We start from the raw sequence: 19,017 nt of genomic DNA on the forward strand, positions 1-19,017 counted from the left end.
GCACTTATTAAATGTTAGTCCTTATCATCAACATCATTATTACAGAAATCCTCACGATGTGCTATAGTTTTCTATTATGAACTTACATATGCTTTAGCACATTTGCTATGTGTTTAATATGCTAGAGAAAACATTCCCCCTCCCTCCAGAAAACCATTTTTCCCCCAGCTTTTATAAGGGAAGTCAATGGATTAAGCATGTTTTACATATTAGAGAATTTGCTTATTTCACATTTAGACTACCTACACCCTATACAGTAAGGATTGCTCACATAGTTATATAATTTTATGTTTCACATGTTGAAATAAGTAAAATTAAGAAAATGAAGATTTGATAGTTGAGAAGTAAGCGTAAACATTAGTTCTTAAAGAATGAAGGCAAGGCCATTCTGTAGCCTGAAGTAAATGCTGTCATTTGTGGGGGTTGGGGAAAGATGCTAAGATCTGAGCCCATTACTGTGCTACTTCATGAACATCTGGCAGTCTGTCACTTCACAGGCAACAACATCTTCTCTAAACAGAATAGACTTGAATTCATCAGGGATTCCCATAGTACAGTATATGCTTAACTTAAGTACCTGCTTTCCGTGATTTCCATAGATTATCATATTCATGACACTGTGGAGTGAAAGCATTCTTCTCACTCTCTAACCAGAACATGAAAAAGAAATTAAAACATTGGCAGGCACTTTGTCTCCAGTTTGTTGGACAAGTAAGAAAAGGATTTTCCACCCATTTATGTAAATGAAATTCTGTCAACTTCGAGCATTTTAACAAAGATGACAGCCGTCTGTCTATTAATAAATACCTGACAGGATAACAATTACAATTGTAGTTGACTGGTTTTCTTTCAATTAATGTAGGTCAGTGGGTATTTTAAAAAATTCTTTAGAATAAATTTGAAAACCCCAATAACTTTTCCCCTCATCTCTACTAGCCCAGGAAGAAATTTCAGTATGTTCATTTTTGCCTTCTTAAGTGGTTTTAGAACATTATGGCCAAAGCCTTGTAAATACATAGAGCTATGCAATTAAGTATGTGTGTGCTTACTGTGTGTATACACACATAAATATGAATACATGTAAGACATCCATATTTGAGTCTAATATTTGAATTCTATAGAAAGACTTAAAGCATAGTAGGCCCTCTGTTATTTAGAAGTAGTTATTCAGATTAGGGATTATCTTTGTGCTACTTCTTTCTGACTTTGGATTTTATTCATTGTTGACTCTAAGAAAAGAAGGGTAAAGATATGTAACAAATTAATTAATCTGGTTACCCATCAATCTTTGGGAACATGTTTAGTAGAGAAAGAAGTGAATTCAATGAATAAATTGAGTTTTGAGGGATTATCTATGGAATTCATTAATCCACCCTGGCCCAATGTCCCATTAGTTAGATTTTAGAAAGTGACTTTCTAAACAGAATGAGGATGAGATTTTGAATTTTTTTGTGAGCGATCTTTCCAAGAGAATGTGTTTTCCTCTGTCTAGTGGAGTTTGAGAGAGAATCTATGTTGATGTATTAGAATACCAGTTACAAGTACTCCGCAATGAGTAATTTTATGTTTTTCTACTACAAATTGAAAACACAACATTGTATTTCATCCCATTTAAGATGTTACCACGTTTTGTGTATATGATAAGAGGAAAATAATAAGCAAAATAATTTTTTTAAATATTACTAAAACTTTTAAGCATTCACAGTCTGCTAATTTAAAGATAAATTAATTGCAAGACATCCTGGAAAAAATGAATGTCTTAGAATGGATGAAATGCATTGTGTTCCTCAAATACTTACTGGCTCGTTTTTAACTTTCTTTCTCATAGTAGCCATAATATGGTATCTCAATTTTCTGAGAGCCATGCTATGTGGAAATTACATCATCATTCCTAAAATCCTATTTGTAAATAAGAGTCCAAATTTTAGGAATATGAAACAACAGCAACGAAATTATCATCAGACAAAAGCAGGGAACAAACACTGTTCTATTTCCAGCTTTACGCCAGAAAACAATGTGAGTAACTGAAAGAAAAAGGCAGAGAGGAGTAGTCACTGGATGCTTCTGATTTGGGTTGAGTCCAGAGCTGAATGCCTCTGACATAGGTGTCTGTTGTTTCTTGAATTCCATTCCACCCCTCCCCCGCCACCCCATCTCTCCTCTACAAGTTAGGTAATGCCAATTTTTTAAACTGAAGAATATGTAAAATATGTATTTGTATTTATGTCTTCTATTTTTTTATTTTTTTATTTTTTAATTGTATTTATGTCTTCTAAGGTGGTTTCTAGGGGCAAATATCACAAATAACCTCGTTCCTTCAAAGAAAACCATAATGTCTGAATGTTTTTTAAGAGCACAATTCACCTCTTGAATTTTTGTATGAACATCTTTGCATGAGCTAAATACCTGGGCAGTTGACAGACTTAGTTATTTCTAGGAAAAATTTCTGTTGATCAGCATGCAGGGATTAATTCAAGCACTGCTCCTTAGAGATACTTTTTCTAGGACAGAATGAGCCACAGGGAGAAAGATACACAAGACAATGTCAAAAGATACAGCATCATTATGCCATTTAATGGTTGATGTGGGTTACGTCAGCCAAGTCCTAGGAAAGTAGGTTTTCCCTGAATAAGAATGACTCAAAAAGATAATGTCATATTTTATTAGAATCTATAAAATCATAAGCAAATACCATGTATTCCTATTAGTCATCCAATGATAGAAGTGTGTATATGATGGTACTAATGGATTCCTTAAATGCAAATTACTGCTAAATTCCTAAGTAAACTGCCCCCCACTTCAGAGACATTGTAATCCATCTCTTATGTCAGATGAACTGGGGGACTTATCCTTCTGAATCCATAGGCTTTACTGCTTTTCTTCATTTATCTCTCATACTCAGTAATCCTTTTACCTCTCCTTTCTAAGTTTATAATTTAAATGCAATCTATTCACTACTGAAAAAAAGACCCTAGTATAAATGGGATGTCTTTGAGTTATGGCTAAAGAAGCCATTACTGGTTACACAGTGGTCTGGATTCTATTACACATTTGACAATCTGGGGAGACTCACTGTCCACTTGCCTTCGAAAATGTTTTGTGTCAACACACAGAATTAAGGCTGGGTGCTGGCTTTGGGTCTTCTCTTGCTCTGACTTTCATATGATCTTGCATTTCATGTTTGAAGGGAAAGTCCTTGAGGACCAGAACTGGCTGCAGTAAGTTCTCTCTTTTTCATCATAATGGATTTTGATTTTATTATTTAAAAATTTCAAGGCAACAGATTGTCTAAATTGTCATTTATTTCGCAAAATCTTAGATGGTCATTAAAAAGAAAATCGTATTCAGAAGGATTATAAGAAGTATATAAAATTCTTACATAATATATTTTTAGGAGAAATAAAAACCATTAGAGCAGTATATGAAGTGCTATAATTTAAGAAATTATTGTTTCCATACGTATACAGTTACCTGCATAACAATTGGGATCTCTGAGTAGTGAGATTAGAGGTGATCTTTTTTACAGTTATGTCTTTTGCTAATTTTCTATAGTGAGCACATTTACTTGTATACCATTATTTAAACAAAATATTGACTTAAATGGCACACTAATGGGAAGTATTACAAAAACTTTGTGGGAATAAAATTATAATTATTATTATGGCCCAAATCATTATCCTATTGTTGTTGTTTTTTAATATGAGCTTCAAATCATAATTTAGAATGGTAGCTATCAAGCAAACCTAAGCTGTGAGAGAATGCATATTTAATGGCTAAACTGACAGAAATTTGTTAAGCACACACTTTAGGCCTAATTCTAAAATATGTTTAAATATATATCAAATCAGAAATGTTCAGTCACTCTAGCAAAGCACTCTATATATTTGAGGTTATAGATTTTTATTTCTGAATATATGACAAAATGCCCATCCTTATGGGGTGTTGGTATATTAACATACCTCAAAGAATTAAACTGTAATGTGAACTTTCCAAGAATTAAAACTCTAGTGCTAGCTTTTAGGAGAGTGAGTTATTTTTCATTTATATTTCTCAAGGAAGATATATATTTAGATAGATATGCATATGCAAATATTTATACACAAATAAACAAAATAAAACTTTGTCCCTGCAATGTTGAGCTATCCAAACAACTGTAGTATTCTGAATATCCCTGAGCCTAAAAACACTGCATCACTAGAGCACTATTTGGTGGCAAGTACTATTGGCAAGTATCCTCTGTACTTCCAGACAGAATGAACAGAGCAGAACAGAGCTATAGAGCTAAGTGTTACCCTCACACTAAGTTCCGATTGGTTCATTTGTGGATTAAATAAGAAGAACATTTTTTTCAATTTGAAAAAAAAAGTTAATGTTTTATTTATTTTGAGAGAGAGAGAGAGAGAGAGAGAGAGAGAGAGAGACAGAACACAAGTAGGGGAAGGGCAGAGAGAGGGAGACACAGAATCTGAAGCAGGCTCCAGGCTCCGACCTGTCAGCACAGAGCCTAATCTGGGGCTCAAACCACGAGCCATGCGATCAGGACACTTAACCGACTCAGCCACCCAAGCACCCCAAGAAGAGCATTTTTGATTGGCTACTGATGTCTTTCGTAGCCCAGTCCTTATAAGTCAGTGAGAATGGGAGAAGTTTCACAAAGATAATGAAACCAATTTGTAAAAATATGAAACAAAGACTATATATAGATTAGAGGTGGTAGCAGCAAATATGCTGACATTGGAAAAATAAGGTATCTGTAAGGGAGTTAGAAGATCTGTAAACAACAATTGGTGAGAGAGAGTGAAAGGTGGGATTTTATACATTTTTAAGACCCATAAAGGTAACATCTACTTCATAAGCATTTAAAAATGGGCTTTCGTATGAGTGATTTGTATTATCTCACCTCCTCGTCCTGACAGTCTCTCAAGGCCAGAGTCATTAGCCCCTGTTTAGCAGAAAGGAAACCAAGCATGGGGAGCAGTAAAGTGAATCCCGAGGACTGGAGACTTTGATGACACAGATCACTGAATGTCTTTGTTTGAAGTTCATGTTATGAACCCTTTCTGGAGCATGTCTGCAAGCTCCGTATGGAAATGGTCTGATGGTAAAGAGAAGACATTAATAGGGGATGTGATAACTAATCCTCTACACACTGCTCCAAAGAAACAGCTGCCTTCTATTCCCCAGAATGCTTTGCTCATAGCTAAGCGGACATCTCCTGCCCCAGCAATAGACAACAAATGGTACACGTGCTTCCTATGGACCCTTCTAGCCGGAATACACTTTTGCAGAATTTATCTTGGTTGTGAAGCATAAGTTACCAGGTATCTATCTATGTGCAGTCACCTTACTGCTCTGCATTAATGTGATTTGGAGTAGTATTCATACAGCTTGGACTTTATCAAGACAGTGTATTTAAGTTCACATCCCTGGTAACTACCCAGATAGTGAAAGTCCATGCTTGGTTTCTGATATTCCCATCTTTCACCTGCTAGTTGATCCCACTTCAGATGAACTAGATGTGAAGGGAGTATTTGCAAACTAGAAGCAGAACCATAATCATATTTGGCAAGTATTAATGTATGCAAGGAATGCTTTCTACAAGATTGATATGTAAGGCCCCTAAACTCAGAGGCTGTAGTACTGTATGAAAAAGATGCTCAGCTATTTATGTATTTTTTTCTAATATTTATTTATTTTTGACTGAGAGAGAGAGACAGCGCATGAGTGGGGGAGGGGCAGAGAGAGAGGGAGACACAGAATCTGAAACAGGCTCCAGGCTCTGAGCTGTCAGCATAGAGCCCGACGCGGGGCTCGAACTCACAGACCACGAGATCATGACCTGAGCCCAAGTCAGATGCTCAACTGACTGAGCCACCCAGGCGCCCAGCAGGTTTTTAAAAGTACAGTGGTTGACAATGTTAAAATGTGCACTGCTTGTTTGTTTGACAACCTAAAATAGAAGGCCTTTATGCATTAAATTAACTTTTCTCCGTAGAATCTTTCTGTACATGATGAAGCCAGAGAGAAGATGCTGACTCAGAAAAAGAAGCCTGAAATACAGCACAAATAAAATTTCTTATTGCTGGCCTGTCACGGGTAAAGCTTGGTTCAGGACAAGCTTTCAGTAGAGAAGGGAGAAGAGTAGCAACTTAAAGCCCCGGTGAATCTGGTGTGCCATGCAATTTCCTGCTGGACCTGGGTCTAGTTAGCGCTGATCAAAGACAAAGGGCTGTTTGAAGGGTAAAACCGTGTGAATAAGGACCACTATCAGTGTTGTCCATGGATGCTTAGTTCTAACAGCAAGTTTTGGAAACCTCCCTTCAGGTAATTAATGCATTACTTCTGTCAGAGTGTCTCTAGGGTGGTTATCTAGTTTAGTACTGTAAATTATTGGGGACCTTGAGGTTTAACTATTTTTCTAAAGATAGTCCTAAAGGTGAGGTACATTCATTGAAACTAATAGGGTAGACAGAGCTCAGCACTATGTAATGATTTCTAAATCAGTGGTTTCAGTTGTACACATGTTAGTATATGGAGAGGAGAAGTAAAGTGATTTGAAAGCCTAGATAATCTTCCGTCTGAATGATCCAATTAAGTTAAACCAATGTTTATGAGCACCCACAATTCTTTAGGCATTGATCTCTCTAGCTGACTCACTATTCAGCGAGGAGACCCAAATTGAGTGTATCTTGGATACCTTCTAAAGGGAAGCTATGATGTGTCTTACTGAGACACTAATTTAGGAGGCCTGGCTATATCCAGCCGGTGTGAAATGAGAGAAATGGGTAACTTTTGTCACAGAATTCATTTCTGTATACAATCTCTTTCCTGAAATGTTTTGTAGTGGAGATGAATTACTGAATTGGGTTATTTTCTTCTAATATCCACCCTAACAGATGCTTGAACAAGAAACTTAAGTCCCCTAAGATAAAAAGCAGCATAATGACAGGTTCAATGTGCTAACACTACAGGTTTCCTGTATAAAACCTTTATTGGTTGCCTTATCATCATCAAGAGTCACTCATTTATTTGATGCTTTCAAGTACTATATACATGAATGTATGGATGAACAAAGACTTTTTTCCTGAACAGTCTTCACTAAAAGATTACTTCGGAATCATAGGTGAAAGCTTTATTATTGCTATATAATTGCAGGGGACACCTAGAGGAAGCCAGGTCATGCACTGTTATCATCTTTCTCTTCTACTGATTCAACCTAGAATATACTGGGATTTATCCACATTCTACCAAGTTAATAAAGAGAAAATTAGAAGACAAAATTAATCCATTATCTGGATCTATTACATGGAACTTTAGTTTCATTATAATATCAAAGATTCAATTTTAATATTATTTGGTTTACAATTTTGCACCTTTATTCTTAAGTGGAAAATGGTCTATATATATATATATATATATATATATATATATATATATATATTTTTTTTTTTTTTTTTTTTTTTTTTTTTTTTACTGCAGTATTATCTGGTTTTGGTAGTCAAGTTGATCAAGTTTCATAAATTGATTAGGGAGTTTTTTATATCTTTTTTAAGCTGGAATTTTTTAAATAACAGAAACTCCGACAAAATTATCAGCTATTCAGCTGTGAAACTACTTGTTCCTATTATCTTTTGAATGGTGAATTTTAAAATCTGCTTTCCAATTCTTTAGGTGATTATTGGTTATATATTTTCAAAATTTGGTAGTTTATAATTGGTAAGAAATTACCTCCTCCCTCTACACTTTATTGCCAAAGAGTCATGCATAACAATTCATTCTTTAATTCTCTCCTCTATTTGAGGTTACAGTTCTGTTTTCATTCTTACACAGTAGATTCTTACTTTTCCTTTTTTGAACTATAATGATAATTTTATCTATTCATTGGCCTTTTCTTTTCACATGTCTCTTTTTGTTTTCTTCTTCTTTTTTCCTTTTTTGGTTATTTCTAAATAGACCTTGCTGATACTCAGGAAAAGGAGATGTTCTTGGTAGATCCACTGCCTCCCCTCCCAGTCCAGGCTAACCTTCCCTTCTCGGGCATCCTGAGCTTTCTTTATAATCTTCAGGTTCCATTGTGAAAACACCTTCTTTCTTTTCCCTTTTCTTTCCCCCCCTGCCCTTAACCTTTTGCCTAGATGCTTTTTCCATGTCTCTTTGTTTCTGTTTTAAAACTTTTAATTTAATTTATTTGTTAAATTTACATCCAAGTTAGTTAGCATATAGTGCAACAATGATTCCAGGAGTAGATTCCTTAGTGCCCACCCCCCTCCCACGACCCCTCCAGCAACCCTTTGTTTGTTCTCCATATTTAAGAGTCTCTTATGTTTTTGTCCCCCTCCCTGTTTTTATATTATTTTTGCTTCCTTTCCCTTGTGTTCATCTGTTTTGTATCTTAAAGATCTCCTATGAGTAAAGTCCTATGATATTTGTCTTTCTCTAATTTCGCTTAGCATAATACCCTCTAGTTCCATCAATGTCTCTCTTAAAAAAATTTTTTTTAATGTTTTATTTATTTTTGAGACAGAGAGAGACAGAACGTGAGCAGGGCAGGGGCAGAGAGAGAGCGAGACACAGAATCCGAAGCAGGCTCCAGGCTCTGAGCTATCCGCACGGAGCCCGATGTGGGGCTCGAACTCACAAACCAGGAGATCACGACCTAAGCTGAAGTTGGACGCTTAACCCACTGAGCCACCCAGGCATCCCCCATGTCTCTCTTTTTTAACATTTTTTTCAAGTCAGAAACTTCCCAGCATATAGACCATTTAAATATACATGTGTCTATGTATATAAAATACATATATAAAAAAAAATATATATATATATATATATATACACACACACACACACACACACACACACACATAATATATTTTAATAATAGATGTTTATAAAATAGATTCCATGGCTTCTAAAAAGGGGCAGGGATGGGGAGGACATCAAAAATTAGGTCCAGCAATAATGAACTACTTTTATTAAGTTTCTGTTTGCTTAAGCACTGGGAAATGGCTGTGTCTATTGAAAAGAGTACCAAGTCTGGAAACAGGAGATCAGGAGATTAAGGTTCTGGGTCTTTGTTCACATTACTTTTTTTTCCTGCCAGATTCGAAAATTCAGTCTTTTCCAAGGTATCTTTCACCAAAATTTCCTCTTATTTCTTGCTCAAAAGATTAGAGATATACATAGAGCCAAACTGGGGGAAAAAAACCCTAATTTTAAGTTTTGTAGTCACTTGAATTTGCTTCAAAACTTTTAAAAAGCTTGTTTGTTTTTAATGATTTACATTTCAGTGGTTTAGACCAGGCCACCAGAGGACTGAAGTATAGTGAGAAAATGACTGGGTTGGTTGTGAGTGGGAAAGAAGTTCCTAAATTTAGGTGTGTGACTTTGGAATCCCGGGTCCCAGGATGAACCCAGTATCTGCATGATGCCCTGAGCGAGGAGCGGAGATCCCATAACGGACACCTCATAATGTAAGATAAACTCTATCATCATTTAAGACATTTTTAATGGGAAGATGAATAATATAGTATTATTTAGTGATGAAGGCAGAAAACCCTCATTGTTTTTCCCAGACTTTGGAGATAAAAGGTCTTTGCCTTCAGATACTGGCAATTTTGAACAAAACGTCTTCAGTACAAAGCATACTAGGTGCATTGTTTTTGGTGACTTCTGGTGACGTAATAGAGGCCAGACAGAACAGTATCTGAAAAGAAAGCCTTATGCTGTGCAGTCTATAACTCTGGCTCACAAACATTAGGAAGTGGATTTTATGCCATGATAACACATCTCAGCCCTTCAGTGTGTCCCCAAAAGCCAGGTGAGAGTTCTGGGTAACAGCTCTGCGCTAGAACACCATTCAAGGCAATGACATGGAAATTAGCACACCCAGTGTCCTGCTCTGCTGCTGAGTCCCTCGATTTCCATGATTTGACAGGAAGATGATATCAAAGGCTGCGGAAAGGTGTTAAGGGAGAGCTCAGATGCTAGTGTGTATGCCGGAGCAGGTGAGCAGTTAGGATCGCGTGTCACAGGCTGACAGGAGAGGGAGTGTCAGGCTACCCTGTGAGTGAAGCGTTGAACATGGGCCCTATCATCGAAAATATGCTTTTTGTTCAAACTCTCAATATCTGGAGGGAGGGGCAGCCTTTCTGGCATGAATGCTCTACTGCTGTGAGGACGCAGTGAAAGGTCGTCTCAGGGTTTGTTTAAAAAGGTCAGCTCAGGAACTACTGACCCCCATGACTCCATCCTGACAGTTTCAGCCCTCTCTCAGAATCGCTCTTGTCACTTCTAGCCTCCTGTGCTTTTCTGAAAACAAAACCCTCTACCACCTGCCGTCCATTATTCCATCAGTGAGCAACATGCGCTCTCTTCGGCTGATATTTCAATTTATTTGTGGTTAGATGTGCAATAATCCTATGACTGAAGCTGAGGGAACAGTTTAAAGATTTAAAACAAAACAAAGCCAGTGCTTCAAACATCTCTTCATGCAAAGCTTACCAGCCACAAAAATGTGGCTAATTCTCATCCATACAAAAGCAAAACTAAGACACGCAGATGGTCAGTGCCCGCCCTCTGCAGAGGGAGAAACAGGGTTGGCTCCAAGTAACAAATAATTATCCAGGTCCTTTGTAAATCAAGTTGTACCACTTCTCCTGTGAGCATCCACAAAGGCGGCTGCATATATTTGCTATTAGCTTCTTCTTTGTCTGGGGATTTTGTTAATGCCCTTTCTTCATATAAGTTTGCGTCGCCTTGTTCTCACATTTGACACCGACTGAAATAGCCTCGCAGAACCTTTGTTTCTATTTTCTTCAAAATGTGTATTCCTCAATGAGGTTTCATCTTAATCTCTTCTTTTCAAAAGGATATGAATTGAACATGCAGAGAATCAGCCTAACAGGACCGATTATCAATTTCCATTTCCTTTCAGCGCCTTTGCCACCCGTGGGCCTCCTAGACAGCTTTCCTTGGAGACAAAGGGTGTCTGAAATGGACAACTTTATTTTATACACTGGTCTATCTTAGTGGACGACAGACCATCGCCCATAATAAATCCTGCCTCTGACCCTTTTATATAATGCACAGCTGAGCTAAAAAGGAAATCAATGTTGCAATTTTAATTTAGCACTTTCATTCTGTTAATTTATCTAAAAAATCCTATGCCATGACTTTCCCTTGTCAAAACAGCCAATTCCTGTCAATGTGAAAATGCTTTGAGTTTCATCCCTTTTTTTTTAATAGTGTGGCTGTAAAAACCATGGGTCACATATTAAGCCCTCCGTGTTTTTCTTGTGAGTGCAAAGCTCCTTTTGAAATCAATGTGCACACAGCAAGTTGGAGAGATGTGTAGCGTCTCTAGGGAGAAAGCAATCCAGGCCTACATTGTTAGCTTTGCTAAAGATGCTCGTGAAACACTACAAAAATGGGATGCCAACTGTCTGACGTGTGTATTTGGTAGTGAAGCCCTATCATTTTAGTAAACTGGGGCTATTTAATCACGCTTAATCCCTGGGGAGAGTTCTAAGTAATGAACATCACTGTGTTTTCTGTCAGTGCACCAAAAAAGGACTCTTTGGCTTCACTCTTTTCTCCCTATATTTCAGAACTTGAGAATAACCTGCAGACAGAACCTTAACACTGCTCTGGGCACTATCCTCTCACTGGAGACAGAAGCCAGATCAATATCACATAGCAAACAGCACTATGGTAGGAAGGGTGCAGAAAATCCCACAAGGAGGGTGAAATCTGCTGCATTTTCAACAGGAATCTCATGTCAAAGGAATTGTTTCTTAAAGTCTTCATTCAAATATCACATTTCCTAGCCATCTTATTTAAATTAAAATTTTTTCTGCCTCCTGCCACTCCCCTAGCTGTGTCTGTCTATACTCCTTCCGTGCCTTTTTTCCCACTTAGCTAGCACTTACAATTTTCACCTTTACTTTATAACTTATTTATTTTGTTTATTGTCCATCTCCATCCCAAGTACAATGTAAATGACTATGTGTTCACTAAATTATCCTTAGAACATGGCACAGTGTTTGACACATGGTAGGTGCTTAATAAATATGTTTCCCAAAGAAATGTTATGAGGCCACATCTGCCAGGTTGTCTGTCCCTTGAGAGTGGGAATTGCACCTTGATTGTCACCCCAGAACTGAGGCCCCACGTAGAGGGGTTACTGCAGGCTGCTCTGCATACTGATTGTGTTTGGGAAGAAAACCACCTGTTGCTCTTAGAACCTTCTGGACCTCTGCAAGAAGTTTGGTATAAGAGAGGAAGCCCAACTCCAAACCCAGGACGAGAAAGTAGCTGAAGTATGGGCTTGTAAATAGTCAGATTTGGGGACTTGTGTGTTACAGACACGAACCTAGCTGGTCTGAGTGTGACACAAGACTTTAACTATTGGTCCAGCATACTTTAAGTAAAGTAGTTCAGTGAAGGCCATTATGGCATAATTACCATGCCAGACACTTCAGGGGAGACAGCCTATGTCTACAGGTAGATTATGATCTAGGCAGGTTAGTTTATATGTTCCAAGTCCAGAGCAGGACATGGCATATACTGTCTTGAAGGACAGCACTTTCAACAGCAGAGATGAGATAAATGGCATTAAAAGCATTGGCAATGGTGGCAAGAGAAGCAGAACGCATTTGAGAAATAGCAATTAGCCTCAGGTAGTCAGTCCACTTACCTTGTAGATATGCTTACTAGAATGAAAGTTAAAAAGTTAAAATCATAGGTGGTTAATTATACTGGAGATTGGGTATTAAATGTTGTATTATTTTATTGGGGAAACACATAGCTGTTAAGGAGAGGGTAGACTCCTTCAGAAATCTATGTTTTGGGAAATATGTTTTGTTTTATTTTGTTTCTGTGGGAGTAATGGGGAATGTTGGCAAATATAATTAGTCAAGTAAATAAATATTTATAAGTACTTTGTAAGTATAAACCTTAAGAACTATGGAATTTATCCAACTTCTAATTATTAAGAGATAAAATTAGAATATTCCAGAATGGAGTCATGTACTTGCTTTTCAAAGACTTCCTAGACAGAGATTTTGCAACTTTGCTCATCAACCTTTCTAGTATTCTGACTGGTTAAGGAATTCTTCCTTCTTTGCAAACCAAACTATTTAACCTTCAGGAGAATCAATCTTATCTGATTTTATCCTCCGTGTGCCTAGAGAATTATCATATGGCATTACCAAAAGTCAGCCTGCTATATATGCCTGAAGAGAGTAAGCAAGTAAATTTTGTTGAAATTCTGTTCTGTAAAAACCCCATTGCTTTCATCTTTCCTGATTTCACTCATTTAATCTTTAGTTTTAAAAAAGTAGCTCTTAACCATCTTTGCTATCTTTACATTTCTTCCTGAAAATTGACAATGAAAACTGCACCTTGACCTAAAAGGAGTGTGACTTTTGCAGAGACTAGTGGATGATCATTTTGTGACTCTTTCATGCCATTGATTGACATTTTCGTTCTTGATTGTACTGCTCTGATTAGTCAAATTAAGTATAAGGTTGCGTTTTCCCTCAGATAATTTTCTTCTATACTTAGATCTGGTTAGACTGTCCTCTGTTATCTTGAAAGTCAAGGTTCACTACCATGTGGCCAGGGAATAGTGAAACGTGGTCTTTCTTGACACATTTATTTAAAATTTAAAGGTAAAACCTCCATTTTCAGGGGCGCCTGGGTGGCTCAGTCGGTTTAGTGCTGACTTTGGCTCAGGTCACGATCTTGCGCTTTCAAACCCCACATCGGGCTCTGTGCTGACAGCTCAGAGCCTGGAGCCTGCTTTGGATTCTGTACCTCTCTCTCTGTCCCTCCCCTGTTCACACACTGTCTCTCAAAAATAAACAAACATTAAAAAAAACTTTAAAAAAAAGCCTCCATTTTCAGTTGAGGAACTAGAGACTGAAAATTTTAATATTAACAATAACATTGTAGGTCCTCATATGAATTCTGAAAATTGGGTATTTTTCCATATTAGAAACCTATGCTTTGTATATCAGTCAGTACTAAGATATACACATAAAGAGTTTACCACACTTCCTATAGTTAAAATTTATTTTTCTAATAAATTCTGCTTCTAATATTAAGGCTGGGGTTTGACCAGTTCATTGAGACTTGGTCCTTTATTATCCTCTGAAATTGGTACTTTCCCGATGAATTTAAGAAAACCAGTAAAAATTCAATTGAATAGGGTTTGAAATATAGTACCTTCAATAGCCCAGAGGACTCTCTTATTTTCTAAATCTGATAAGCAAGGTAAATATATGAAGAAAAATATATATACTCCTTGACATCACATTTATAAACTAGCTTATTTATAAAATTTTTCTTTATTGGTCCTTTGAATGTAAGCGAATCAACAATCTAGATGATTTAAAAATGGATGAGAGCATTTATTAATCAAGAAAACATAGATGAAGGCATATCAACATTTACTTTTGTGTTTTAATTCCTTCATTCATCTTTCTCTAATTTTTATATTTTCTACCTAATCTTTATGAGATTTTTTAAAGCTTCATTACAATATCCTTTTTCTCCTTTAGCCTCTGCTGTGCTTAGACAGACATCTTTACTGAGTTGTCAGGACAGTGCAGGTTCTGAGCCTCACAGCATATAGGAGTAGCCCGGGTGATTTGGATCAATGTGCAATAACAAATCTGGGTCCCTGCCAAATTTGGTTTGCCATTGTGAAGTTCCATTCCTGCACTTTAAATCATGATGGAGTTTCTTGAATTCCACTTTTTTTTTTTTTTTTAAATTTTTTTTTCAACGTTTTTATTTATTTTTGGGACAGAGAGAGACAGAGCATGAACGGGGGAGGGGCAGAGAGAGAGGGAGACACAGAATCGGAAGCAGGCTCCAGGCTCTGAGCCATCTGCCCAGAGCCCGACGCGGGGCTCGAACTCGCGGACCGCGAGATCGTGACCTGAGCTGAAGTCGGCCACTCAACCGACTGCGCCACCCAGGCGCCCTCTTGAATTCCACTTTTGCTTGAATTTTATCTCATTTAAACAACTTTGGAAGAAGTATTTTGCACCCTCGATTTCTGTGTGAAAGTCACTGATCAACTGGTGGATTTATGATTTGGAATGACACAATGTCTGATGTGTAGGAACCAGAGGAAATCTTCATAATGAACTTCTTCTTTGTCACTTTGCCAAAGCAAATGGCTCCCTTGCCCTGCTCCATATAGCACAGATTTCTGGAATTTTAATGTACCTTTAGTTTGACCAGCTTTCAGCCCTTAATAAAATAATTCCCCTAGCCCTTAGGTTATTTATTTTTGTTAATACTTTGTTATGAGAAAAGTCAAACAGTCAATGTTAACTGGGTCACGATGCTTTAACACGGTAATTTTAGTAACTTTTCTGAGTATTTTAAAAACATGGAGAGGCACAGTTTCCCAAGAGATAGTTCAGGGAAACCAAGAACTATGTTTATTCCAAGCACAGATTCAACAGGTCAGTGTCCACATAAGATCTTGTGTTTTGCATTTTATATTATTTCCTTAAACATGTTTAAGTATCTGCCAAGGATGAAAAAATACAGCCTTCGTGGTCTATTTGGAATTTATCCCTCCTATTTGAACAGACAGTAGGCACAAAATATTTGGTTTCAATGGCTATCAGTTCACTGAGAAAAGTCAGATGCTACTAAAATTTGTCTGCATCTTTGAACGCCAGGGTAATCCACTCCCACTCTCCTCCCATCTCAAATATCTGTGCTTCCACACGGAGAATTGTTTATCTGATCATCTCTTAATGACTTGTGGGGTGGCCCTTGCTTTGTGAATTTAGAAAAGCCCCTTACTTCTTTTATCTGCTGAATGTGGGGACCACACATTTTCTCTAAAACCCATGGGGCCTAATATAGGAAGTTGGAGAGTTTAACTTTTTCCAGTGCGCATGAAAGAGAAACTCTAGTTTCACCAGAATAACATTTGGTGGAAATGGATTAGTAATGTAAAACCACAGCTTGTATAATTTTGTTGTAACCTTAATTTTGAAATCTTTAAAAAATTTTTTTAATGTTTATTTATTTTTGAGAGAGAGAGAGAGAGAAAGAGAGAGACAGAGGACAAGCAAGGGGAGGGCGAGAGAGAGAGAAAGAGAGACAGAGGCAGAGGACAAGCAAGGGGAGGGCCAGAGAGAGAGGAAGAGACAGAATCCGAAGCAGGCTCCAGGCTCTGAGCTGTCAGCACAGAGCCTGACGTGGGGCTCAAACTCACAAACCATAAGATCATGCCCCGAGCCGAAGTCGGATGCTTTAACGGACTGAGGCACCCAGGTGCCCCAAATTTGAAATCTTTAAAAAGGATTCTTTTACAATACATTAACTAATGAGAAAGAAAGAAGCTGCTTGTTTTTGTTTTCCTGTGTAAAGTGAATGGAAATTGACCTTGCATGATCATGCCTCCTATTCTGTGTGGATGAACCTCCTTTTTAAAAGACTATCTTGGTTCCATGACATAATTTTGTTTTAACAAACAAACCAAAAGTGTATTGCATCGTTGGCATTCTGATTCTCCCCAATCATGCAGATGAAGTATCTCATTTGTTGTAGAAAATTAAGATTTCAATAAAACCTCAGGCCATCTACATAGGTGTGAAAGAGAAATTCTAGTTTTATAACTTTCTAGTAGGTAGAATTGTTAGAACTATGCTGAATCTTTGCATAGGCCTGGGCTTTAAGGGACTCAATTTACTAAACAGGCCAGAATAAACTGATAAGCAACAACTTATTTTTACATTAAATAGGTGCTTTTAAGATGCTTAGAAATAGTTAATTCTGTTTAGTAAATAAATAATTTATATGATTCCTTTATTTTGGGACTATTAATGGTTTATCAATCCTTTTGAGGACATAATAGTACAATGACCAACTTTAGCCTTACTCTTGTCTGACTTGTCACAGATCCCCAATATTCAGGATAAAAATGAGTGAAGTTTACTGTACATGTGCAACTGCAGAACTGCTTTTTTGACCCTCATCTAAACAGATGTGGTATTAAGTGATAAACGGCTGGAAAAATTGAGAGGCAGTGGCCATTTCTCCACTTTCAGCACCAAGTTCCCACTTGATTTAGTTTGGGATATCTTCTTGTCTCTAGACTGTAAACTTTGAATATGATTATATGAAAAATATCCTTCAGTAAACCTTTGACAATCTTGATTCCATCCTAATAATTTTTTTATTATCTACAGATTATAAAACATTTCTATATAAATGTCTTGTCGAAAGCTCTCGAGCACTTGCTTTGACTTGCCTCCCTGGCCCCTTCTTCCTCTTGTCCACACTTCATCTCCAATCAAACTAAACTCCCTATAGTCCCTAAATGCTCCATAATATCTCATGCTTCACAGTCTATGCACATGTTGTTCTCTGGACCTTATTTACCTTCCCTCTATTCTTTTTTTAAATTTTTTTTTTCAACGTTTTTTATTTATTTTGGGGACAGAGAGAGACAGAGCATGAACGGGGGAGGGGCAGAGAGAGAGGGAGACACAGAATCGGAAACAGGCTCCAGGCTCTGAGCCATCAGCCCAGAGCCCGACGCGGGGCTCGAACTCACGGACCGCGAGATCGTGACCTGGCTGAAGTCGGACGCTTAACCGACTGCGCCACCCAGGCGCCCCACCTTCCCTCTATTCTTAATCTGGTATATTCCTACTATTTCTCTAGGTCTCAGCTTTGATATTGTCTCCTCTGGGAAGCACTCCCTGCTAACATTTACTTTCATAACACATGGGATTAACCCATTCATAGCATTTACTCCATAATGCTCAGTCCCTGAACTTTCCCCTAAGCTATTTGGTGCTTAAATATATTTGTTAAGTAAATCAATGAATGAATGGGTAGTAAAAACTACATCTTTTCTTTCATGTGCTTTCTGCATATGATTTTCCCATTTCAGTTCTTTTTTAATCCCCTAAAAATAGTACCTTGGAATTTTTGCAAATCCTAGGTTTTCTTTGGGACTTTTCTGCCTTGCTCTGCCTGGACAGTCATTCATTCATTCAACAAATATTTCTGAGTTTTGTTTATGTACAAGGCACTCTGCAAGGCTGTGGAAAGAACTCCTGGGTGTTACTGTCGAGGGGTTTATAGTCTACCAGAAAATGGAAGAGAGGCTTAAAGAATACTAATCGAGTGGAAAATGGTGTCATGGAAAGGAAATAATATATTCAATTGGAGAGACAGGACATGTCTTAAACAGGTACAAGGCCTTAAATCATGTACAGAGTCTGGACAGTATGGCATAAAGAGAAAAGACACTCTAAGCCACAAGATAAAGTGTGAAAAGAAGAAAGAGGGAAACAGAGAACATATAACTCACAGACAAAAGCCTGATGGGAGCTCAGGGTTTCTGACAAATTGTGGCATTGTTGAAGGTGGTTTGAAAAGGAGCCTGGGTCCCAGTAGTGGAGATCCTTGAATGCTAGGCTACAGCATTAGATTTTGGTAGACAAAGGGTACCACCAATGCTTATGAGCAGAGTTGTAAACCTCTCATTGGCTGGCTAAGTCTTTCTTCATCTTCTGACACAATATTTCTCCATTTAACTTTTTTTTTTCCTACAAAACTATAGAAACACCTCTCATCCTAATCTAGTTTCCTTTTTAAAAATATTATTGTATGACATACTCAACGATTCTTCTAAAAAGCTCAACTTGAAAGCCGCTAGAAAGGTCATTGTCAGACCATTTTCCCCATCCTCATTAAGGTTTATTAGTCACATCAGGTTCAAAATCCCAATAATTAGCCTCTACCGTACTTTTCTACTGGCATCCTTCCAATTTCAATTTACCTGCTACACATTTTTCTAGTCCTTTTGAGACCTGTGGCCTCAAATTTTCCATTTTTGGAGCCATTTCCTTATCTTATATGCCTCTGTGTTGGCTCTATTTTTTGAAACATCAACTCATGACCAGTTCCCTTAGACATCTTCTTGGATTATGGAAAAAATGTATAAGACAGAACACCCCCCTGGCCCACCCC

General features: G+C 37.5%; 1 protein-coding gene and 1 pseudogene across 2 annotated transcripts in view; one reads left to right on the forward strand and one right to left on the reverse strand.

Moving 5' to 3' along the window:
• DPYD (dihydropyrimidine dehydrogenase) overlaps window positions 1-19,017 on the reverse strand; it is an 878,551-nt gene that overhangs the window by 44,670 nt on the left and 814,864 nt on the right. The window lies entirely within an intron of this gene.
• Window positions 5,050-6,233, forward strand: LOC112872135 (AKT-interacting protein-like; annotated as a pseudogene).

Source organism: Puma concolor, chromosome C1 (genome assembly GCF_028749965.1).
Source record: "Puma concolor isolate L17-30 chromosome C1, mPumCon1.1.hap2, whole genome shotgun sequence".
In the NCBI taxonomy this organism is placed as follows: domain Eukaryota; kingdom Metazoa; phylum Chordata; class Mammalia; order Carnivora; family Felidae; genus Puma; species Puma concolor.